Consider the following 22,930-nt stretch of genomic DNA (forward strand, 5'->3'; position numbering starts at 1 on the left):
ACAGTTCAACAAATCAAGCTGGAGGCTTCTTTGAACCAGAAAACCTAAATACTCTAAAGGAAAGTGTGGAGGCTGGTGAAACAGGTATTACTTTGTTCCCTGACATACAGGTGGTAGAAATGTCACATTTCTTTAATTTTCTAAATTAAATACCCTTGGCTTCCATCCAACAATGAGTAGCAAATCCAATCTTGGTCCTTTATCAGGAGCTTACACATACCGGGGGAAAGATGTCTCTTAGTCAAGGGTGCCTGCCACCCCTGGTGCTCTTTGCTCAAAACAATGGTCTATTCTACCACCCTTTCTCTAGTTCTCTCTATGGCATGGAGACCTCTGCTGAGGTCAGCAGTGCCTTTGCTCACCTCCCTGAGCTCACAGTCATTCCCATTGAAGGCCCTCTGGTCCCAGGGATCTGTGGGAGGCCTGGAACAGGACCTGGCCACAAAAGAAGGCTGCAGGGCTCCTCAGCACCATGCCCTCAAAGCCAGGCTCAGGAAATTCTCCTTGCTCTCTTCTAATCCTACAAATCCTTCTTCCTCTCAGACAAAACAATTTTATTGCCTCTAAGACTGGGTTAATTTTTTAAAACAAAAGGTTGTTTCTTTCTTTCTTTCTTTCCTTTCCTTTCCTTTTCCTTCCTTCCTTCCTTCCTTCCTTCCTTCCTTCCTTCCTTCCTTCCTTCCTTCCTTCCTTCCTTCCTTCCTTCCTTCTTTCCTCCTTCCCTCCCTCCCTTCCTCCCTCCCTCCCTCCCTCTCTCTTTTTTCTTTTTGATGGAGTTTCACTCTTGTTGCCCAGGCCGGAGAGCAATGGCACAATCTCAGCTCACTGCAACCTCTGCCTCCCGGGTTCAAGCGATTCTCCTGCCTCAGCCTCCTGAGTAGCTGGGATTACAGGTGCCCGCCACCACGCCCAGCTAATTTTTTCTATTTTCAGTAGAGACAGAGTTTCACCGTGTTGGCCAGGCTGGTCTCGAACCCGTGACCTCAAGTAATCCACCCACCTCGGCTTCCCAGACTGTTGGGATTACAGGCGTTGGCCACCATACCTGGCCTGATTTCTTTCTTTTTGTTTTCTTTTCTTTCTTTTTTTTTTTTTTTTTTGAGGTGGAGTTTCGCTCTTGTTGCCCATGAGTGCAATGGCACAATCTCGGCTCACCACAACCTCTGCCTCCCAAATTCAAGCAATTCTTCTGTCTCAGCCTCCCAAGTAGCTGGGATTACAGGCATGAGCCACCAAGCCCAGCTAATTTTGTATTTTTAGTAGAGACGGAGTTTCTCCATGTTGGCTGGTCGCAAACCCCAGACCTTAGGTGATCCACCTACCTTGGCCTCCCAAAGTGCTGGGATTACAGGCCTGAGCCACCACTCCCGGCCTCTTTCTTTTTAAGAGACAGCATCTCGCTCTTTTACCGAGGCTGTAGTGCAGTGGTGTGATCATAGCTCACTCGTAGGCTCAAGCGCTCCTCCTGCCTCAATGTCCTGAGATTATAGACATGAGCCACCACGCCCAGCTCAATTTCTTTTCTTTGTTTCTTTCTCTTTTTCCTTTCCTTTTTTTTTTTTTTTTGTTTTCCTGAGATCAGAGAAAGCCTGATCTCTAAAACAAAAAGCCCTGGTTACCCTTTGGGATTGGGAGTGTGGAGGAAGATAGGAATGGCCTATTCTTTTGTGAAGAACAGAAATGGCAGATACTACAGAAAATCAGTCAATTCCTCAAGCAGGTTACCCTCCCTGCATTAAAGTGATGCTTACCTCACACCTTGTTGCCAAAGTTTGGGGCCTGCCTCAGATTGGTGATGCATCAGGTTGAAAGTAAGCAGCAAACTTAGGATTCCCCCATGCTTTAAAACATTAAAAAAAAATTTATGGATACATAATAGTTGTACATTTTATAGGGTACATGTGATATTTTCATACATGCATAAAATATATAATGATCAATTAAGGGTAATTGGGATATCCATTTCCTCAAGCATTTATCATTGTCCTAGGAATACTCCAATTCTACTCTTTTATTTTGAAATATGTAATAAATTATTGTTAACTATAGTTGCCCTTTTGTGCTACCCAACACTAGATCTGATTCCTTGTATCTAACTGTACTTTTGTACCCATTAACCAACCCCTCTCTTTATCCCTGCCTCCCCACTACCCTTCTCAGCCTCTGGTAATCATCGCTGTACTCTCCATCTTCATGAGTTCAATTTTTATCTTTTTATTATTATTATTATTATTTTTATTTTTTGAGACAGAGTTTCGCTCTTGTTGCCCAGGCTGGAGTGCAATGGCGCTATCACAGCTCACCACAACCTCTGCCTCCTGGGTTCAAGTGATTCTCCTGCCTCAGCTCCCAAGTAGCTCACAGGCATGAGCCACCATACCCAGCTAATTTTGTATTTTTAGTAGAGACGGGGTTTCTCCATGTTGGTCAGGCTGGTTTTGAACTCCCGACCTCAGGTGATCCGCCCGCCTTGGCCTCCCAAAGTGCTGGGATTACAGGCATGAGCCACCGCACCCGGCCTTTATCTTATTTTTAAATTTTTTTTTTTTTTTGAGACGTGGTCTTGCTGTGTTGCCCCGGCTGGAGTGCAGTGACGCAGTCATGGCTCACTGCAGCCTCAAACTTCTGGGTTCAAGTGATCCTCCTGCCTCAGCTTCTCAAAGCACTGGGATTATAAGCATGAGCCACCACACCCAGCCCTCAGTGTTTTTTTTTAGCTCCTAACATACGAGTGAGAACATGCGATATTTATCTTCTATGTTGGCTTATTTCACTTAACACAGTATCCTCCAGTTTTATCCATGTTGTTGCAAATGACAGAATTTCATTATTTTTGTGGCTGAATAATATTCCCTGTGTAGAGTGCCACGTTTTCTTTTAATCCATTCATCCACTTTTGGACACTTAGGCTGATTCCATATCTTGGTTATTGTGGGATGCAATAAACATGGGAGTGTGGATCTCTCTTCTAAATACTGATTTACTTTCTTTTGGTTATATATCCAGCAGTGGGGTTGCTGGATCATATGGTAGTTCTATTTTTAGTTTTTTTAGGAAGGAGCCACCACCTTCTGCATAGAATTCCAAAATAACTAGGGAGAGTGGGGGTGGTGCTGCCTGGTTCCAGTTTCCTGGGGCTTGTCTAGTTTAGGCCTTCCATTCCTAGATCTCAGAAGAAGTGTGAAGAACCCATGAGAGAGTTACCCCCGGATCCTATCTAACCCTTGTATAATGAGCTGGGTAATGGAATAATAGAAGACAGATCCCTAGATCATTTATAAATGATAAATTTTATTTCTATTTTTTACATACATTTTTCTATTTTTAAGTATTTCATTAAAATATTACTTATTCTGATTATTGGAATTTTTGGCACCTCCTGAAGTTTTGCACCCAGGACACATCTCAGCCTGGCCCTAGGCAAGGATTGGTGGCCTAGCATCCTGGGCCAGCACTGCTCCCAGACCCTCAGCTAGAGTGTATTGAGGCTACACATGTGAGGTACATTGACACCCCTGGACATCAAGCCAAGGGTCTTTTGATTTTTGTCATAGATGGAGAGAATTTGCTCACATACTTCCATTCATTAGGGGTCATATGAGGATCCAAGAATTTCATGACAAAATCTAGGTTGACCTGATTTAACTAAATCCGCATTCTTTACTGTGGCCCATATTTATCCAGCACCTGCTGTCTGCAGGCACTATTTTAAACATGTAGGGTACAATAGTAAACAAGACAGATGAGATACTTTGATGACATTTATATTATGGTTGGAGAACTAGACCAAAACAAGTAAACAGACAAGATACAGTTGACCCTTGAACGACATGGGGGTTAGGGGCACCTAACCAGTTGAAAATTTGAGTATACCTTTCAACTTCTCCAAAACTTAACTATTAATACAGCCTACTATTGACCAGAAAGAAGCCTTTCAGATAACATAAATCATCAACACATATTCTGTATATGTGTTATATACTGTATTCCTACAGTCAAGTAAGCTAGGGAAAAGAAAATGTTACTAAGACAATCATAAGGAAGAGAAAACACATTTACAGTACTGTACTGTATTTATTGATGCCATAAATTTACATCATCTGTTTACAAGATGAATCATCTGTCTGAAATGGTAGGCAGTCGCAGCTGCAGACCTCAATCTATGGTATATATCAAGCTATTCAGCTTTTTCTTGTAATGTCATGACTTTTCTCTGCTTCTTATGAGCACTTCTAGCATCACTAGTGGCACCTTGTATGGGTCCTGTGGTGTTATTCAAAGTTTACGATACTGTATTAAACACTACAAAAAAACACATGAGAACCTTGAGAGAGCACTTTCTACTGCCATATGCAATAATTTACTAGAGAAACTAACTGCTTACCTGGAGGTGATCAGTGTCACCTGACATTTTAAGCAGATGCTTGCAACAGTTGCGCTCACAGCAATAGCAACAGGAGGTGGCTTTGAAATTATTACAGTTGTATAGTATGTGTAACAGTTAATTGTATGCGGTTATGATTTAGTACTGCATCTTTACATTTGCTTACATTTCTCTCCACTGCTAATGGTGCCATGTATAGTATTTGTACATAAGTGTTGATAAATTTTAACTGTTTTTTTTTTTTTTCAAGACAGAGTCTCGCTTTGTCACCCAGGCTACAGTGCAGTGGCATGATCTTGACTCACTGCAAACTCTGCCTCCCGGGTTCAAGCTATTCTCCTGCCTCAGCCTCCTGAGTAGCTGGGATTACAGGTGCCCGCCACCACACCAGCTAATTTTTGTATTTTTAGTAGAGATGGGGTTTCATCATATTGGCCAGGCTGGTCTCAAACTCCTGACCTCATGATCCGCCCACTTTGGTCTCCCAAAGTACCAGGATTACAGGCATGAACCACCACACCCAGACAATTTTAACTTTTTTTTTTTTTTTTTTGAGACAGAGTCTCACTCTGTCGCCCAGGCTGGAGTGCAGTGGCTCGATCTCGGCTCACTGCAGGCTCCGCCCCCGGGTTCATGCCATTCTCCTGTCTCTGCCTCCCGAGCAGCTGGGACTACAGGCGCCCGCCACCTCCCCCAGCTAATTTTTTATATTTTTAGTAGAGACAGGGTTTCACCATGTTAGCCAGGATAGTCTCAATCTCCTGACCTCGTGATCCACCCGCCTTGGCCTCCCAAAGTGCTGGGATTACAGGCATGAGCCACCGCGCCTGGCCCCAATTTTAACTTTTTATAATAGACTTATGTATATTTTATGGTAGTAAATAATAAAAATAGACTAGTATCTACATGTATTTTATGCATTTATGACATGCCTAACTTTTTCTTAAGTTTTTGAACATTTCTAGGTTATGAGGTTCATCTGTGAGTTTTTTCAAATTGTTCCAAATCTCCAAAAAATGTTCTAATACATTTATTTTTAAAATTCCATATATAAGTGGGCCTGTGCAGCTCAAACCCATGTTGTTAGCTGGGCACACAGTGGCTCAGGCCTGTCGTCCCAGCACTTTGCAAAATGTGCATGTTGCTCAAGGCAGGAGGATCACTTGAGCCCAGAAGTTCAAGATTGGCCTGGGCAACAAAGTGAGCCCTTATCTCTACAGAATATAAGAAAAATAACTAGGCATGATGGTGCCTGCCTGTACTTCCCACTGCTTGGGAGGCTGAGGTGGGAGGATTGTTTGAGCTCAGGAGTTTGAGGCTGCAGTGATCACACCACTGCACTCCAGCCTGGGTGACAGAGCAAGACTGGCAAAAAACAAGAACAAGAAAACTCATGTTGTTCATGTAATTTCAAATAGTGATGAGTTCTAGGAAGAAAATAAGGTTATATAGTAGTGGTCAGGCGCAGTGGCTCACGCCTATAATCCCAGCACTCTGGAAGGCTGAGGCAGGCAGATCACCTGAGGTCGGGAGTTTGAGACCAGCCTGACCAACATGGAGAAACCCTGTCTCTACTAAAAATACAAAAATCAGCCGGGCATCGTGGCAGATGCCTGTAATCCCAGCTATTCAGGAGGCTGAGGCAGGAGAATCACTTGAACACTTCAGCCTGGGCTACAGAAGGAGACTCCATCTCAAAAAAAAAAAAAAAAAAAAAAAAAAAAAAAAAATATATATATATATATATATATATGTATGTATATGGTAGGGAGTGAAGTGGCGTAACTTGAGAGAAGTTGGTCATGTATAAACACACATGAGGCAGATTCTAGGGCAACTTCCAGCTTCTCCAGAAGTGGCAAATAACTTTCCCACTGTGTACCCACACAGAAACATGTGAGCACACTTACATGGCATGTGCTGCCCCACCTCCCCCTACCGGGAGTTTGGTTACAGCTACAGCAGTTTTACAACCTCTTTAAATCAACTTTATAGTATCTGGCAGCAAAGTATCATTTCCTAACATGCTGAATCATTGAGTCTCTGAAGACCCGGAAAAGGGATGACAAGCCAAATCATTCAGGAACCAGCGTGTCCCAGAGAGGTATGTAATAAATTTCATCCGGATGTTGGAATTGGCCTTTTTTTTCCTTCTTTTTTTTTTTTTTTTCAGTTACATTAATAAAGCAAACACATTGTTTTTATCTTATCAAGCAAGGTGGGAAGAACATTTTTCCCTTTATTTCTAGGTAAGCCTGCACAAAGGATTGAAAGGGCTAACAGCATCTGGGTCATACAGGATGACACCTGAATTATTGGAGAGTACTTTGTACATGACAGAATTATCCAGATAGGTAAATGGTGTTGCAAACACTTCACCAAAATCCAACTAGAGACCTCTAAGTTCATTTTAGTGTACAGCTTCCAAACTTTATCTGCAGTGTAGGTAGCCTGGTCTGTTTTAAAATCCTTCTAGGAAACTATGGCTGTGTAAATTGGTCCAACAAATAGCCAAATGTACATGTTACTCTGTTAGAAAGGGAAAAGCAGACACAGGCATAAGTGTAAATTTTTATCTCGTGGCATCCGAGGAACCTAAATGTCTGGACAGCTTTGTTGTGCTATGTGGCTGACAACCAGGTTATTAGATAACTCACAAAACTCTTCTCCAGCAGCCCAGACTTTCCTGAGGTTAACTCTTCCCATAGGACTAGAATGAGGAAAAAAGAAAAACAGATCTCCCTAAGCTGCAGCCACATTTAATGTCCCCTTTACCCCACACCTGAACTCCTGCTCCCTGGAAGAAAACCCTAAATAAATACACCAGTGGCAGCAGATAGGGATTATTTTTGATAGTGGCTGCTCCTGACTCCAAGCTGTGGGCACTGAACTAGAAAGCAGTGCTGAGAGAGAGAACCAGGAATAAATGACACTGGGAAATGGGAAATCCAGAGAAGAAAAAAAAATCTTACTTTCCTCCCCTGAAAAAGATGCGCTTTGCAAGGTTCATCTTTTCCTCTTTTAATCTGGCGAGTCTCGAAATTTTTAGTCTTTAGGCTACTTAAGCAGTACAAGAGTCTCACCTATTTACTAGATTAAATAAAGAAACAAGCAAACAAAAAACACCTTTGAATCCCTTGTGTTTTTGCTGAATCCCTTGTGATTATTTGTAGCTCCTTTCAAAAATATTTGCTTTGGTGCATTTAAATTTTGTTTCAAATCTGCAGTGGAAAATATGTTTCAAAGGGGGAAAAAAAAGAAAGAAGAAAGAAAAAACCACCCAACACACTGTGAGCCCTGCGTTTAGACTCAGCCCACTGAACAGCTGGAAGAATTTTTGCAGACCCACCAGAGATCCCCCGGATTCAACTTGTAAAACCACTGATCTAAAAACTACATCTTGACTTCAGAACACTTCTTTTCATCTGGAATTACCTATTATTGACCACAGAGAGCAGCCACTGACGATTTCCTGGAACAGGGCCCTGTATAGAGAGAGGTGAGCTCCAGTGAGGGAAGAAGAAATTTCTTTCGCTTTCTGAGCGGGTGCTTTGGTACAGTACAATATCTATGCTATAGTAATATATCTATGGGCTCAACTTCTCCTTCTCCTCTTTTTCCTCTTTCTCCAGCCCCCTCCTTCCTCATCATCATCTTCTTTTGTTTGTTTGTTTGTTTGTTTATTTGCTTCTTCTATAGTAAAACTTTCCGAAAGCCGATGTGCCTGGATGATTTTTGCCTTGTACATTCGGCTAATTGGAGTTTCAGAATCACAGTTTCTTGCTTGGGTGCAGAATTTTCAAAAGTGTTTAAGTGCCTAAATTATTGTAGTAGTGGCTGGCCACTGCCCATGCTTTGTAGACAGGCAGCTGAGAAGGTACCAAAAAATATTAAAAAACAAAAGGCTGCAGGTCTGTACCAGAATGCAGAACCCTACTGAGCTGCTCCTCATGGAAGGAGGAGCCATGTTGTACTGAGCTGACAACATGGGCAATCGAAAGAGCAAACCTAGGGCATAAACGGAACCAGGCCCCGGAAGCCTTTGGTTGGGAGTCTCCCTTTGGTCAAGCCTTTACCTTTGGTCAAGTGGCTCTGTGAAAATAAAGAAGAATCTGATCCAGATGAAGGTAAGGAGTGCATCGGCATCTCCTCTTCTCAAGCCACAGGGATCTCATTAAGGATCGGGGCACTTACACTGATGGCTTCACTTTGGGCCCAATCTACAGCAGGACAGCCCCATGCAAAGATAATTACCAGGAATGGTGGGCTCATTACAGCCCTTTGATCTGGTCACTCCAACATACTGTTAGACAGATGTAAAAAAGCTGACGGACATTTACATGAAAGTGACTAAATTGCAGGTTGAAGGATTTGGTTTTAGCCTCTGTCAGGTTGAGGCTTTGAAAAAACAGAATGTTATGCATTCAGGAAACCTAATACCAGACTCTGTTGCTTTGGAGCTCTTGCAAATTCAAGTACATAAGGACATGTATAGCCAAAATTGAGACAATTACCTTTTTTTTTTTGTTTTTTTGTTTTTTTGTTTTTTTTTTGCTGGACTAGCTCGAGTGAGGAGCAATTACTTTTAATAGTCTATTTTACTGTCTAGCACATAACCCCCATATATTGTAACTGGCTCTGGGTTGGAAGGCAATCTGGGAAAGGGCCTGTTATCTGCTTCTTTGAGACAGCCTGCAGGAAACTTCAAAGTGAAAATAACGTAAAACTTGCCATATCTTGGTTCCACTACGAGTGTTTCTCTTCCAATCACTTCCGCCTATGAGTATTCCAGCAAAGATGCCATTACAGTCCGGCACGCAGAAATAAAAGGAGCCAAGTGTTGGGCAAAAGAGATAAGGAACCAGAGCCAGAACTCTCATTGAAAAGGGAGATTTCTTTTTTTTTTTCTTTTTGTTTTGAGACGGAGTCTCGCTCTGTCGCCCAGGCTGGAGTGCAGTGGTGTGATCTCGGCTCATTGCAAGCTCTGCCTCCCGGGTTCACACCATTCTCCTGCCTCAGCCTCCCAAGTAACTAGGACTACAGGCGCCCACCACCTCGCCCGGCTAATTTTTTGTATTTTTAGTAGAGACGGGGTTTCACGGTGTTAGCCAGGACTGTCTCCATCTCCTGACCTCGTGATCCGCCCGTCTCAGCCTCCCAAAGTGCTGGGATTACAGGCGTGAGCCACCGTGCCTGGACAAAAAGGGAGATTTCTTATAGAAAATAGGAACCAAAAAGTGCAGATGTCTGGGAGGAGGTGTGGGCAGTACGTCATCTTTGAAATAAAAAAGAGTACGATTCCTAGGGGAAATGTACACAAAAAGACTGTGAGTTGAGAGAAAACTGACTTTAGTTTTGTTGGGGAGATTTATTCAGATTCTGGGAGGAAATTGGAAAGAACTATAAAGCTAGAGTCTGTAATTAGTTCCCATACCTGTGTAGACAGTTTTGAGGGGTGAGGTGCTCCCTAGAGCCCTGAGAGGTCTGCCTTTTGCTCACAGGGCAGCTGTCTTGAGGAAAAAGATGAAGAATGGGAGTGTTATGGGGGGCATACGCCCCTCTGATGGTCACTACAAAGGTAGGATCCAGCTGTAAATGGCCTTCTAGAGAGCCACCAGTTCCGTCTCCATCTGTTCCCCAAACTTGTGCTTACAGATTTGATATTCAGGTATTTTTCAGAAGAATGAGCTTGAAGCAAAAATACTGAACTAAAACATTCTTAAAAAAAAAAAAATTCAAAACCACAATTTGAATCTTGTTTAAAAGATGGAAGGATGAGAAGTGTGATTCTCTTGGCTTGTTTAGAAATAGACATAGCAGATCGGGTGCAGTGGCTCAAGCCTGTAATCCCAACACTTTGGGAGGCTGACAGGCAGGTGAATCACGAGGTCAAGAGTTTGACACCAGCCTGGCCAACATGGTGAAACCCTGTCTCTAGTAAACATACAAAAATTAGCCAGGTGTGATGGCAGGTGCCTACTCTGGAGGTTGAGGCAAGAGAATTTCTTGAACCCGGGAAGTGGGGGTTGCAGTGAGCCGAGATTGCGCCACTGCACTCTAGCCTGAGCAACAGAGCAAGACTCCGTCTCAAAAATAGAAAAAAAGAAGTAGCCATACTAGACGGGATCCCAGGTGTTATGCATTTTCACTCTTCCCTCGGGTTATCTTCATCTCAACTGCCTTCAGGACTTGTTCAATACAGTCAGTAATTAGGCTTTTAGAAAGAGGAGAAGTATTTATGTAAAATTGCCTGCTTACGTCCTGTAGCTGCACCCCCTGTGCGTCCAGGGAAGTGTACGCAGTGACCATTGAGTGGGTATCTGCTTATTTCATGGTAGAACTGACTTAAAGCAGACTCCTAGTCCTTGGCATTACTCTAAGTTAGGGACAAATTTCTCATCTTCAGCATTATTATAAATTAGGGACACAGAGAAAAATTTGCTGGCTCCTAGTGAAGGCATTCACTGCTTGGAACCCAGACTTGGCAAGATCATGCAGCCTGACCACTGGCTGTAGTGCACCAAGCTCATGATCAGGAATTAGGAGACCAGATTCAGGTCTTGCATCTGCGTATAACTACCTGTGAGACTTTAATGTATGTATTGACCGCCTCAGGGGTTCCATCTTCCTATGAATCAAATGGGAAAACAAAGACTCGCCTCCTCTACTAGCAAGAATTCTTGTAGATACCATGACAGGTTAAAAGTATTTGCCATAGCTGGGGAAGAGAGAATGGGTTCAGACCCTTGATGTTGTAGTAGCTAATTTTTTTACTTGATTGATTTTTTTTTTTTTTTTTTTTTTTTTTTTTGAGACAGAGTCTCACTCTGCCACCCAGGCTGGAGTGCAGTGGCGTGATCTCAACTCACTGCAACCTCCGCCTCCAAGAACTGCTTCTGTATTTCCTCAATATTAAATAAATTCAAGCAATTCTCATGCCTCAGTCTCCCAAGTAGCTGGGACTACAGCCACGTGCCACCACACCCAGCTAATTTTTGTATTTTTAGTAGAGACAGGTTTCACCATGTTGGCCAGACTGGCCTTGAACTCCTGACCTCAGGTGATCTGCCCACATTGGGCTTCCAAACTGCTAGGATTACAGGTGGGAGCCACCAATCCCGGCCATTGCTTAATGTTTTAAATCTTCATCTTCCATTTTCCTGGGCTTCTAAATGACCTGGATACACTTTTATTCTCTTTTATGTATTTATGGATGTATGTATGTATTTATTTTTCAGAGACAGGATCTCCCTCTGTCACCCAGGCTGGAGTGCAGTAGTGTGATCATTGTTCACTGCAGCCTTGAACTCCTGGGCTCAAGTAATCCTCCCCCTCAGGTTCCCAAGTCGCTAGGATTACAGGCACACACCACCATACCCAGCTAATTTTTAAATTTTTTGTAGAGATAGGGTCTTGCTGTGTTGCCCAGGCTAGTCTCTAACTTCAAGTGAACCTCCCACCTCAACCTCCCAAAGTGCTGGGATTACAGGTCTGAACCACCATGCCTAGCCCCTTATTTTCTTGTAAGTTTTTATTGATATAAAGTACACTTACAGAAAAGTGTTCATATCGATGAATTTTAACTATGTGAACACACCCAGAAAACCAGAATCTAGATCTAGAAACAGAGCATTACCAGCACCCAGAAGCCTCCTCATTCCCTCTTCAAGTCCCTTTTTCTTACCAAAATTAGTCACTAACCTGACTTCTAACACCATAAATTAAGTTTTGTCTGTTTGGGGGCTTTATATGTGTGTGTAGGGGTTTTTATGCCTGGCTTCTTTCGCTTAATATTCGGTTTGTGAGATTCATTTATGTTTTATATGGTAATATTTTATTTGTTCTCATTATTGTGGTAATATAAATTAATACCACAATTTATTTATCCGTTTGTTTGTCCACAATTTATCTACAATTTACATGGATAAATGCCACAATTTATTTATTCATTGTCTTATTGATGGACACATGGAGTGTTTGCAGTTGGGGGCTATTACTGAACAGAAGCACTAGGAACATTTGTGAATACTTTTGAGTGCATTTCTATCTAGAAGTAGAATTGCTGAATCATAGGACATGTGTGTTCCGCTTTTACAGATATTGTCAGTTTTCCAAAATGATTGTATAATTTTACACTCCCATCAGCAATGTCTGAGATTTGTTTTTTCTTACATCCTCATCAAGAGTTGGTATTGTCTGTCTTTTACATTTAGCCATTTTGACGGGTGTACTTCTTTATTTTAATTTCTATTCCTTGAAGAGTAATGAAGTTTAGCACCTTTTCAAATATTTATTGGCCTTTTGACTATCCTGTTTTGAGAAATATCTGTCCGGATTTTGAACCGGTTTCTCTACGGGGTTGTCTGACATTTTTATTGACTTGTAAGCATTCTTTAAATGTAGATATGAGCCCTTTGTTGTGTACATGTTGCAAATACCATCTCCCACAAAGCTATGTTGAGTCACATTGGAGCTTCAGGCAAAAGAAAAAACAAAAATACTGATTCCTGTCTTTATTTTAAATTTTGATATTTTGTTCAGCATGGATTTTTTTGCATTACATTTGAATTTTTAAATATTGCATCAAATTTTTATTTCTCCTGATTACTGAGTTTTTTTTGTCACCCCCTTAAAGAATTGTATCCAAGGCAAGAGCCTCACTTGCCTCCCCGCAGTCCTGGCCCATCTCATTCTGTATCTTGCATTTTCATGCTCTTTATGTAGTGTTATTTGATGAAAAGAAGTTTCTAATCCAACGAAGTCCAAATGTTCAAGCTTTTCTTTTAAGATTAGTGCCTTTTCATTTGGATCTCATTTATACAGTTACAAAAATAAAGATTTGATTTTGCTCATTCTTCAGATTTTTTGTTTGTTTGTTTGTTTGTTTTTTTGAGGAGGAGGAGTCTCGTTCTGTCTCCCAGGCTGGAGTGCAGTGGCCGGATCTCGGCTCACTGCAAGCTTCCCCTCCCGGGTTCCCGCCATTCTCCCGTCTCAGCCTCCGAGTAGCTGGGACTACAGGCGCCCGCCACCTCGCCCGGCTAGTTTTTTGTATTTTTTTAGTAGAGACGGGGTTTCATCGTGTTAGCCAGAAGGGTCTCGAGCTCCTGACCTCGTGATCCGCCCGTCTCGGCCTCCCAAAGTGCTGGGATTACAGGCTTGAGCCACCGCGCCCGGCCATTCTTCAGATGTTTGGCTCTGAATGACTTAAGCTGAAGTAACTGGCTCCTTTTTTAAAACGTTGTGCCATCATTTCACCTGATGAGCATTCTTGGAGCCTGCTAGATATTGTTAGGTCCTGAGGCTGTAAAGAGGTCTTCAACAGGACGTAAAGCAAACTTAATTGTAATTACCTTATTCAGCCCATTAAGAAATGCAGTACTAAAGTTTTATCCCTAGTCTCTCAAATTGGCATCCCTCAAATTGGCATCTGGTAATGTACATTGTGAGGTAGACTGATAATCAAATGACAGTGCAACATCTTACCAAGAAGTAAATATGACCTGAGTGTCCTATAAATAATGTAAGAGCAGGTTTTGAAATTTGGAGAGCTGTTTTCTCATTTCATGTACACTTGCCCCAAATTGTAGTTTTTGAAGTTGCATGCATTATTACATTAACAAGCATTTTGTGTATATGTAGTAGTTACTTTGTACTAAGAGAACTTGCTTTGGGGTGCAATTCAACAATAAACTGATTTTATTTGGGAGAAACAGGGAAGGGTGCACTTACTAGCAACCTAAGCATAATTTTTCAGCGTTTGCCCTTAAAGTTTAAATTAAGGTTTAAATTATAATTCAAAAATGTTAGACATTCTGTATCTTTTTGTTCAGTGTGGCTTTAATTTCCCCCCCTTATGGTTTGTTCTTTAATGCCTTTTACATTTGGACACATAGTTTATGCTTTTTAGATTTTGGTTGCTATCTTGCCAAAATAAATGTTAGCTGTGTTTCAAACTTGATTTTCTTTCTTTCTTTTTTGCCTCCAGAATGTCTTATTTAAAAAGAAAGCTAAAAGTATACTTCTAAGTCAGAGCCTCTATTTTGGTGTAAAAGTCTTACTTTTTTTTTACTTTTTTACTTTTAATTTTTTACTTCACATTGAATATAGCCAGGCACCCAAGAAGTCTGATGGCCACCTGAGTGCAGGTGACAAGGACCTGACAGAGCCCATGCAGGGCTTTAGATTTGGACACACAAGAGTTGATAACTTCCTTGTGAACTCCTTGCCTGATCTAAACTCAATATGGATTCTGACTGTGTTTGAGTGATCATCTTCAAGGTTAAACCTGTTGGCAGTTACCCCTTTTCACAAAGTGCACAGTGGGAATCGAGAATCTTAGGGTTAATTTTGGAGCAGTGGCTTATACCATTCACCTCTTTTTTTTTTTTTGACTTATCTCACAGATAATGAGACCTTAATAACAAATAGGTGTAAAAAATTTTCACATTGAAATGATACAAACATTTGATGTAATAAAACTTCGTTGGCTTGATATTTCAAGGAACTGAAATCTAGCAGTCTTACTGGAGAGACAAGAATTGGTTTCCAGCTGCCTTTGATATATTCGGGTGTGAGTGGAGCCAGAGTCATATACCTGGAGGGAACGTGGTTTGTCACACCAAAGAGGACTTTTTTTCTTCAAACTAACATGTTGCCTAGGTTTCAAATTCTTTGCCACAAGGCCGATTTGCTTACATTAACTGGAGTTCTGTAGAAGATACTGGTGACCTAAGCTAAGTTGTACTCAACATACTCAGTGTCAAGCTAATGAGGTTCTGTTATAAAGCTTCTACTTTTAATCTGAGAGAAAACATGTTCAGGGCTTCTAGAACACTAAAAATTTTGGCTTAAACAGTGTTCAGTCTAGTGTCAAACTTCCAATGGAATTCAAATTCACATAATCTGAACTTTGTTCACAGGTTATCCTGATAGAGTAATTCTTCATTTTTTTCTACTGAGCTGTCTTAAGGATTTGTTTCAAACAGCTAAGTTACTTGATTAAAATAATGATAAAATTGTAAAAAAAAAAAAAAAAAGAAAAGAAAAAGATTAGTGCCTTTTTAAAATCCCTTATAAGAAATTTTGTCTTACCCAGTCTTATTCTATCTTATATCTTCTAGACAGCAAGCACTGTCTGCTTGAACTTTCTGCAATAATGGAAATATTCTATATCTGCATTGTCCAAGATGTAGCCACTGAATGGCTATTGACTACTTGAAATAGCACTAGCCACATATGGCTATTGAACAACGGAAATAATACATACGGTCTACGGCCATACCACCCTGAAATATTTTACAGATATTGTCAGTTTTCCAAAATGATTGTATCAATCTTTTCTGAAATAGTACATATGATGAAATGAATTTTAAATTTTATTTACTTTTAATTTAGATGAATTGTGGTGAATGGCAATGTAGTTCTGTTAATGTTGTTGCACCTGGATTTGATTTTCAGGTATGATGTGAGGTCAAGTTTCCCTTTTTTAAAATTCTGTATGGATATTCAATCAACCCAGCATCATGTACTGAAAACACTATTAATTTTCCACTTTATTAATCCATTGTCTATCTAATATGTGTGTGTTGTTCTGGAATCTCCATTCTTTTCCATTTGTCCATTAGTCTATCTTTCTGCCACTTGCAACCTGTTTCCATTTCCTGCAACTTTGCAATAAGTTTTGATATATGGTAGGATAAGTCCTTCATGTTTCTGGTCTTCCCCAAGATTGCCTTGGCTATTCTTGAACTTCTGTATTTCCACATAAACTTTATGATAACTTTATAAATTCCACCAAAAAAAACCCCTGTTGGAATTTTTATTGGGATTACATTAAATCTGTACATCGATTAATATGAAAGTCTTTACAATACTAAATTTTCTGATCCATGAATATGGTATATCCCTTCACTAGTTGAAGTCTTATTAAAATTTTTTGATAACGTTTTATAGTTTTCTATGTAGAAACCTGGCATAACATTCTATTTATTTTATAAGTGGCATATATATGTATATTATATATATATATATATATATATATATATATATATTTTTTTTTTTTTTTTTTTTTTTTTGAGACACAATTTCACTCTGTTGCCCAGGCTAGAGTGCAGTGGCATGATTTTGGCACACTGCAATCTCTCCCTCCTGGGTTCAAGTGATTCTCATGCCTCAGCCTCCCAACGAGCTGGGATTACAGGCACCTGCCACCATGTGTGGCTAATCTTTGCATTATTGTAGAGACAGGATTTTGCTATGTTGGCCAGGCTGGTCTTGAATGCCTAACTTCAAGTATTCTGCCCACCTCAGCCTCCCAAAGTGCTGGGATTACAGGCATGAGCCAATGCACCCAGGCTTATAAGTGGCATATTTTAATTTTAATTTTAATTAATTTATTTATTGTTTGAGATGGAGTTTCACTCCTTTTGGCCCAGGCTGGAGTGCAATGGCACAATCCTGCCTCACTGCAACCTCTGCCTCCTAGGTTCAAGCAGTTCTCCTGCCTCAGCCTCCCAAGTAGCTGGAATTATAGGCACACGCCACCATACCCGGCTAATTTTGTATTTTTAGTAGAGATGGGGTTTCACCATGTTGGCCAGGCTGGTCTCGAACTCCTGACCTCAGGTGATCCACCCGCCTTGACCTCAAAGTTCTGGGATTACAGATGTGAACCACCATGCCCGGCTATAGTGGCATGTTTTAATGTTCATTTTTAGTTGTTTGATACTGGCATATTGACATAATAATTAAAATTTTGTATTTACCTTGCATACAGCAACCCTACTCAAGTAACTTAATAATTCTTATAGTTTATTTATAGATTCACAATCATGTAGTGGAGTGTGTAGTGATTTCTTTCAGATAGTTGTTTTTTAAATTCTTTTTTTTTTTTTTTTTTTTTTTTTTGAGATGGAGTTCTGCACTTGTTGCCCAGGCTGGAGTGCAGTGGCGCAATCTCGGCTCACCTCAACCTCCACCTCCCGGGTTCAAGCGATTCTCCTACCTCAACCTTCCGAGTAGCTGGGATTACAGGCACATGCCACCATACCGGCTAATTTTGTATTTTTAGTAAAGATGGGGTTTCTCCATGTTGGTTAGGCTGGTCTTGAACTCCTGACCTCAGGTGATCCGCCCACCTTGGCCTCCCAAAGTTCTGGGATTACAGGCATGAGCCACTGCTCCTGGCCAGTTTTTTAACTTCCTTTTCTTGACTTATTGGACTGGGTAAAACCTTAAGAACAATGCTGAAATAAAAGTGAAAATAACAGGCATCCTTATGTTAGTTCTGATAGAAAGAAAGCACTCAATAATTTCAGTTAAATATAATGGTTACTGAAGTTTACTTTTTGTAGTTACTCTTTATCAGATTGAGGAATTTTTCTTCTAATTCTAATTTGATATAATTTTTAAACATTAACAGATAGTGAATTTTATAAAATGCATTTTTCTCATTAATTAAAATGAGCCTGTGATTTTTACACTTTATTCATTTTATTTATTTTCTTTTTTTATGGATAGGTAATAGTTGTACAATTTATGTGGTATATGTGATACTTTGATATGAGCATACAATGTGTAATGATCAAATCAGGATAATTGGAATATCCATCACCTCAAGCATTTATCATTTATTTGTTTTGGGAACATTCCAAATCTACTCTTCTAATTATTTTGAAAGGTACAATAAATTATACTTAATTGTACTCAACCTATTGTGCTACCAAGTACAAGTGTGTCTGAAATTGGTGGGTTCTTGGTGTCACTGACTTCAGGAATGAAGCGGTGGACCCTCGCAGTGAGTGTTACAGTTCTTTTTTTTTTTTCTTTTGAGACGGAGTCTCGCTCTGTCGCTCAGGCTGGAGTGCAGTGGCCGGATCTCAGCTCACTGCAAGCTCCGCCTCCCAGATTTATGCCATTCTCCTGCCTCAGCCTCCCGAGTAGCTGGGACCACAGACGCCCGCCACCTCGCCCAGCTAGTTTTTTGTATTTTTTAGTAGAGACGGGGTTTCACCATGTTAGCCAGGATGGTCTCGATCTCCAGACCTCATGATCCGCCCGTCTCGGCGTCCCAAAGTGCTGGGATTACAGGCTTGAGCCATGGCGCCTGGCCAAGTGTTACAGTTCTTAAAGATGGTGTGTCTGGAGTTTGTTCCTTCAGTTGTTCAGATGTGTCTGGAGTTTATTCCTTCTAGTGGGTTCGTAGTCTTGCTGACTTCAGGAGTGAAGCCACAGACCTTCGCAGTGAGTGTTACAGCTCTTAAAGGCATCACGTCCAGAGTTGTTCGTTCCTCCCGGTGGGTTCATGGTCTCGCTGGCTTCAGGAGTGAAGCTGCAGACCTTCGTGGTGAGTGTTACAGCTCATAGAGGCTGCACATCTGGAGTTGTTCATTCCTCCCGGTGGGTTCATGGTCTTGCTGGCTTCAGGAGTGAAGCTGCAGACTTTCATCGTGAGTGTTATAACTCATAAAGGTAGTGGGGACCCAAAGAGTGAGCAGCAGCAAGATTTATCATGAAGAGCAAAAGAACAAAGCTTCCACAGTGTGGAAGGGGACCTGAGCAGGTTGCCACTTCTGGCTTGGGTGGCCTGCTTTTATTCCCTTATCACCCCACCCACATCCTGCTGATTGGTCCATTTTAAAGAGTGCTGATTGGTCTGTTTTACAGAGTGCTGATTTGTGCGTTTACAATCGTTTACCTACACACAAAAATTCTCCAAGTCCCCATCCGATTAGCTAGACACAGAGCACTGATTGGTGCATTTACAAACCTTTAGCTAGACACAGAGTGCTGATTGGTGCATTTACAATCCTTTAGCTAGACAGAAAAGTTCTCCAAGTCCCCACCCGACCCAGAAGCCCAGCCAGCTTCACCTCTCAATCCCCCTCTAAACAGGACACTCCAACTGCTGTTGGGAATTTGGCCAGTGACCACTCTAGCTACTTCCTGCTGGATAGGGGCAAAGAAGGGGCCCTGCAGTTGTATTGTCCTCCAGAGGGGAACTCTTTAGGCCAGTGGAAGGGCCAGAAGGTCAATCCAGGGGTCCTCGGTAGAAGTCGTTAGTTGAACTCATTTGGGGTTCCATTTGTAAGACCATCTGTAGCACAATGGCCTCAATTCTAGAGGAAACAAATTTGACAAGAAGGTTAAAGATACAGGGCCTGAAGGTAAGTAATAGCAAGATGGCTGCCACAGGACCTAGAAAGGGAAGAAGCCATGTTGTCTAACTCCAGAGGTTGGTATAAGAGTTTGAAAGGCGTTGTCTGATTTCAGAAGCCTTTTCCTGTAAATGCCAGGTGGCATCCTTTACTGTCCTTGACTGGTTAGTGTAAAAACAACACTCTTCCCCTAAGAAGGTGCAAAGTCCTCCTTTCTCAGCAGTGAGGAGGTCTGGGCCTCGGTGGCTTTGGATAGTCACTGCTGCCAAAGAGTCTATTTGGGATTGTAGAGCAAGGATAGATTTCGTTATCTCTTGCAAACTGTCTGAGAAATCCTTTGAGAGTGTGTGGTAGTAGGATAATGAAGTAGATAAACTGGCTATTCCGGTTCCTGTAGCAGTGGCCATTCCTAACCCTATAAGTGGGAGTATTAGTTGTGTGGCTCTGCACTGACGGACTTGAGCTTTGAGGGGTACTGATAGGGCCTGATTTCCTGGGGCAATGTTAATGTTGGGCCTTAGAAAGACTAAGGTGCAGGTGCCTGTCCAGTTAGTGGGGAGGAAGATATAGGTCGATGTTCCACATAAGAAGAATATACCTTGGCTGGGTAGACAGGATTGGTTGTGTATGTTAAAAAGGTGTGTGAATTTGTTGTTTTCATTTTCCCCTACTCCTAGAGTACTTGCCAAAGTAGCTCCAATGAGCAGCTGGAAAGGGGTGTTGGAAGCAAACTGAGTGGCTCCCTGTGTTCTATTTTCCCATTGGAGAAAAAACTGTTTTGTATCTACTAGGAACCATTCGAGAGAGTGATTGAAAGAGGGGACGAGAAGGCATTCACTAGTGGTAGGGACGCTGCTGCAGGGGGTCCAGGGGTGAATGGTCATGCAGGGAGTATGTTTGCCATTACAAAACGTGGACTGTTTGTTAAGAGGGGAGGAGGTGAAGATTGTTGGAGGCCCTGAGAAGCAGACAAGCCATTTGAATGGAGCTGTTTGGGTGGCTCGGAAGTTACTATGATCAGTTAGGGCTTGAAGTTGTAGGGAGTAATTACACTGACCGGGTAGAAGGTGCCCCAGGGGCAGTCCTGATAACAGGTTGCGTTGGATGCATAAAGGGGCTTGTAAAGTTAAGATGGTATTCGTAGTTACAGGGCTGTGTGTGGGCTTTTCATTTCTTGTGTAATAGTTGAGGTTGGAAATGTAAGAACATAAAAGTTGGGTTGCACGTCCTGTTAGGGTATTCTTGGTGCTATCAGAGATGGGGAAGTCAGCTAATGATTGCAAATTTAGAAGTCAGAAAGGGTCTTTTCCTTCATAGCGAGGGTGGTAGGCTAAGTTGGTTAAGGCCCAGTTTTTTGCAGGAATGTGATTGGCAACGTAAGCAGAGGTTGGTAGAGAGATACAAAGCCAACAGTCATTTGCCAGGGAAGGATTGGACTGGTTTAACAGAGAGTGGGTTAAGTTGAGAGTCTTGTAGAGATAATTAGGAGCTAGTGGAAGGGGAGGGGCAATTGTATGAGGTATCCAAGGAAGCAGGAGGGATAGATAGGCAAAGAGTAAATAGGAAGGTAAAGGGGGTGCTCTGGAAGATGAGATCATTTTATCCAGGCTGAATTAAACGTACAAGTAAATTACTGTCCGAAGGAAGGAAGATAGAAAGAAGGTGGATGTGATTAGGATTTTCGTCCTGGCAGGAGCTACAGTATATAGTCCTATCGCAAAGAGTATGGTTAGTATGTAGTATGCTGCTTAATAATATGATGAAATAGTAAAAGGATTCCATTAAAGGGGCAAGGAGAGGTGTTAAATATAAAGATTATGTAGGTTTTCACTTATCTTTTTTAAGGAGGAAGGGGTTTTTCCTCAGGATCAGTGGTAGGAGCCTTTTTAGTCTGGGATGTTTCCTTCTGAAATAGGAGGTGCAAGTCCTCCATCGGTTGGCAGGTGTATTGAGGCTGGTCTGGCTGATCTTGGGACTCCTGAGCTGATGGTCCCGCTGGGGGCTTCCTCAGGGGGTGTTCCTCAGGGGGTGTCCAAAATTTAACTCGGGTGTGGTGAATCCAAGATTCCACTCCTACCACCGTAACTGCAGTGGGGGTATAAAGGATTACCGAGTATGGTCCTTTCCACAAAGAGTCCACAGATGGGGAGGTAGAGGGGAGAGATTTGACCAACACTAGATCTCCTGGTTGAAACAACTTTGTTCCCTTTTGTCTGTGACATCCTTCAGGTAGGTTTTTAAGGTTTTGTTGATATTTTGCCAAAGAAGTTATATCTTTGACCAAGTTGGCCATTTCCTGATCAAGTAGGAGGTCATTTGTGAGAAAAGGTCGTCCATACAGCATTTCATATGGACTGAGCCCCATTTTGTGAGGAGAATTTCAGATTCTCAACAGGGCCATGGGCAAAAGAGCGGGCCATGGGCAAAAGAGCAGGCCATAGGAGATGCGTTTCTTTTGTTAGTTTCCTTAATTGCCTGTTGAGTGTTTCATTCGCCTTCTCATCCTTCCCTGAGGATTGTGGCCTCCAGGCGCAGTGAAGGTGATATTGTATCCCTAGCACCCTGGAAATTCCCTGAGTTATCGTGGCTTTAAAAGCCAGACCATTGTCACTCTGTAAGCTTTGGGGAAGCCCAAATCCAGGAATTATTTAATGAATTAGGACTTTAATCACTTCCTGAGCCTTCTCTGTCTTGCAGGGGAAAGCTTCTATCCAATTTGTAAAGATCACAGATCAACAAGTTTTGAAATTCTTTTGACTTAGGCATATGGGTGAAGTCTAACTTCCAGTCCTCTCCAGGATAGTGACCTATTCTTTGTTCCCCCAAAGGGGCCTTACGATGGACCAAGGGATTATTCCTTTGGCACACCTCACAGGCTTTGACTACCTGTTGGATGATCTGGAGGAGATTTGGCCCTGTAAATAAGGATTTGGCCATTTGATGAGTGTTTTCAATACCCATATGAAAAGTTTGGTGGAGGGTTTTAAGTATTTTCCACTGGCTAACTTCGGGTGTAAGTACCTTTCCTTCTTCTGTCATTAACCACCCCGAGGGGAGAAAACTATGCCCCTGTGAAAGTCCCCATTCTGTTTCAGTTGGGGAATACTGGGGCTTAATCTCTTGGAGGGGGTTGTTCCATACCAAGGGTCCTTCCGTAGGTATTTCTAACGGGAGATTCTGCCTGGCAGCGATTTTGGCCTCAGCATCTGCCTGACGGTTTCCTTCTGCCTTTGCTCCTTCACCTTTCTGATGGCTTTGGCAGTGTAACACTGCCACCTCCTTGGGTTTTTGCACTGCATGCAATAACTCCATAATTTCTTTGTGATATCTAATGGGGGTTCCCCAGAGGTTAGGAACTCCCTTTCTTTCCATATTGCAGCATGGGCATGTA

The 22,930-nt window shown here is 41.9% G+C and overlaps 1 protein-coding gene and 1 pseudogene across 1 annotated transcript in view; one reads left to right on the forward strand and one right to left on the reverse strand.

Annotated features, from left to right (window-relative positions):
• ASIP (agouti signaling protein) overlaps nucleotides 1-22,930 on the forward strand; it is a 159,566-nt gene that overhangs the window by 61,858 nt on the left and 74,778 nt on the right. The window lies entirely within an intron of this gene.
• LOC104659364 overlaps nucleotides 6,857-22,930 on the reverse strand; it is a 39,018-nt pseudogene continuing 22,944 nt past the window's right edge.

Source organism: Rhinopithecus roxellana, chromosome 13 (assembly GCF_007565055.1).
Source record: "Rhinopithecus roxellana isolate Shanxi Qingling chromosome 13, ASM756505v1, whole genome shotgun sequence".
Lineage (NCBI taxonomy): Eukaryota > Metazoa > Chordata > Mammalia > Primates > Cercopithecidae > Rhinopithecus > Rhinopithecus roxellana.